Here is a 3,309-nt window from a genome sequence, read left to right as displayed (position 1 = left end):
AAAAAAAAAAAAAGAAGTCATTATTGAGAGAACTTTATGACATAGAAGATAACACAATTTAAAAATTCTCTGTTGAAAAGCATAAGGTCTAAATTCTCTGCCTATGAAATGCCCCATGTATAAAGTTATTTACTAAAATAAAGCACTACTTGTATTCATTCAGACTGGAAACCCCAAAACAAAACAAAAACACATTGTCCTGGAGTCAAATCCAACTCAGAGTGACCCTGCAGAAAAAGACCTCTCCTGCTGGGGGTCCGAAAGCCACCACCGTTCTGGAAACACGCTGCCACATCTTTCTCAGCTCGCCTCTTGGTTAGCAGCCAAGTGCTTTAATGACTGCACCACCAGGGCTCTCGGAAATAGCCCCAAGGTCCCTCCATAAAGTATTGGCCAATATAAATCATAAACTATGGCAAGTACATACCAAGGAATACCACTGTGCTGAAAAACCAGAAACACTTGTTATGTACTGGTATGGAAAATAGCTCAGATCCGTTACACAGTGAAATACATACAAGGTACTGAAACACATCTACTGTGTGCTACTTTTTACCTAATGGACAATTGTAAGACCTTGAGAAGATACACAGTACTAAAACTGGTTACCTCCAGCAGAAGGGAGCAAGTCAACTTCTTCATTTATTATTTATAGTGTTTGTTTTTAACCGGGATAGAGTTAAGTGTGTGATACTGTCAATGTTACTTCTATCAACCTTGTAATGTCTGTACCGTCTACCTCACAGACTTTGGGGATGAGCTCTTTTGTCAAAGTGCCAAAAACAAGCGCAAACCTATAGAAGCCCTTCAAGCTTTACTGATTCTGAGTGAGGGAAATGCAGTGTATGTATATATGTATATATATAAAACACTTCCTCACCCACCATATAGCTTTACAACGAGGCTAGTTACAGTAAGTCTTGTGACTGTGGAAGCAAGTCACCTAGTTTCCTAATTAAAAGTGATGTAAACATTAGGACTTAAAATGTGACCTGAACTAGCAGGTAGGGTTGTTGTAAAGGAGAATTGCTCTTAGAAGGATGAAATGCTAAGAGGCCTGTAATTAACTTTCATCAATGATTTTAAAATATATTCCTTTATGGGCTGTTTAGGTTTGAAGACATATACACAGATTTCCTGGAGCACTTCGTAAAATTCAAATTCCTCCATCCTATGCAAGAGAAGCCGAGTCAGTCGGTAAAGGTGGAACTCCAGGCACATGTACTTTTTAACTTTTCTATGTGATTCTGGGACATGCCAAAGATGAAGAGCCATGTCCTTGAATTAAGTTAAAGACAAAGCCCACGTTTTAAAATTGCTCTCCAGTAAGGGCTGCTTCCTGCCCTTGATCATCTTGGTGGCCCTCCCAGGAAACATTCAACATCATTAGCATTGATGTAATCCACAGAAAAGGAAATGCTTTTTCCAGTTTCCACAAACACCAAGACGCGCTGTATAAATTACTATTCACTTTCATTGTAATGCAAGCCTGTAAGCAGTGCTGACCTGACCTGCGTGAGTCAGCTTTCCCCACCAGGATGCCTATGGCAATCTACCAACGTGCCCAATTTACAAAGGGGCTCCACTCTAACTACTGGTAGGTCGGTTCTGCCTTACGTTGAAGGACTCTTATTATTAAGGTTTCGTCATTATTACCTTTCATTGTGAGTATCTTTATAAATCCGTCAGTGTTTTGAACAATAAATCATAAAAATAAACATCTGTGAGTAAGTATGTAAGAATAACAGCATCTACATATCTACAACAATGAAACGTACAATGAAATTAAAAGTGCAGCTTGTCATGACACCAATGTGCTGTATATTTAAATAACAATGTCCCCCAAAATACAAATTTCCTCCTAAATGATTCAAACACTATCTCCAGCCCACAACCAGGAGTAGAACTTTAATATTAATTTTTTTTAAAGTTCATAGCAAAAAAAAAAAAAAGTTCATAGCATGGCAACAAACTTGGGTGTAAATTCAATAAGCTTTTCCAATCCAGTTAAAGGATGCAATCATCAATTACTGCAGTTTTATAAAATGAAAAATCCAAAACTCCTGAAGAACTCATTTGGCATTTAGGTTTCCTCAATTACTGTGTAATGAATAGAATAGAAAGAACTAAATACTAAATAAAATACAGGGAAAGCATGTTAAGAAGATACACTGCGCATTTTAAATCCTGAAAATCGTGTGGTTTCTACAGAAAAGACTAGCTCTAGGATGAAGGCTTTCTCACCAGGAAGTAGAAATGGATACACTCAGAAATTGGGGGCAAACAGCTTCCTAAGTTTTTATTTCAGGCACTGTGGTTGAAATGAAAGGTAATTTCAGTTCCAGGAAAGTTTCAAAGGGGGTAAAAAAGTGAAAAGCAGAAGCTATCAAAGAAATTAAGAGCAAGAGACCCCAAACAAGTGTGAAGCACAGAAACTGGCCACGTGAGGGCCAGTAACAAGAGGATGCAGGCTGTATTGCCACAGGTTTCCCAGAAATCACAAGTATTTATTACACTTTTTCTACAGAGAGATGCATTCCAGCCAAGTTCAAATCCAGTACACACACACACCTAGGAATCCAATCCCCTCATTTTAAGTTTATCAAGTATGAGAAATTCACTAACATAATTGAGACACTTAAAATGGTTTTGTTTTTTCCCCTATCTCCTTAGCTTTCTACGTAATTAAAGCATAAAAACACAGGCATTCTGAACGAATGGAAAGGGAAAGACCCTGAAACCAGTTTTTCTGCAAAAGGAGGTCCAGCAGAGTGGGGGTCCTGCCAAAATGCCTCATCTTCAAGCAGCACTGGCCAGGTGTTTTTAGTGTTCCATGGCAAAGCAACAAGAGAGCCAGGAAATCCCTCAGCAATCTGATGTGTTTGCTATTTCTGCCCCTGGAAAATACCTAGTTAGCACGAATCCTTGGGCCATGAAAGAGCTCTCATCTCCTTTGCAAAATAGGAATGAAGTAACTGGTCTATTCATTCAACAAATATGTCCTGAGTGCATATTATGAGCAAGGAGCCCAGGTGGCGTAGTGGGTTTAACCACGAGGTCGGCAGTTTGAACCCACCAGCTGCTCTGAGGAGGAAAGATGAGGCTTTCTGCTCTTCCAAAGATTTTCCGCCTCAGAAACCCTAAGGAGCTGCTGTACTCGGGCCTACAGGGTCGCTCGCCAGGAGTCAGAACCGCCTGATGGGACGGGATGCTCTGTGCTGGGCACTGTTCCAGGTCCTGGGTACAACTGCAGTGAATGCAAAGCTGCAGTGTACTCTAATGCCCAGTTTATCGATTAATTTATAGCTA

Source organism: Echinops telfairi, unplaced genomic scaffold (assembly GCF_000313985.2).
Source record: "Echinops telfairi isolate 266 unplaced genomic scaffold, ASM31398v2 ScPeMD7_7420;HRSCAF=8458, whole genome shotgun sequence".
Classification (NCBI taxonomy): Eukaryota; Metazoa; Chordata; class Mammalia; order Afrosoricida; family Tenrecidae; genus Echinops; species Echinops telfairi.
The sequence above is the reverse complement of the archived record's forward strand: the minus strand, read 5'-3'. Positions refer to the sequence as shown.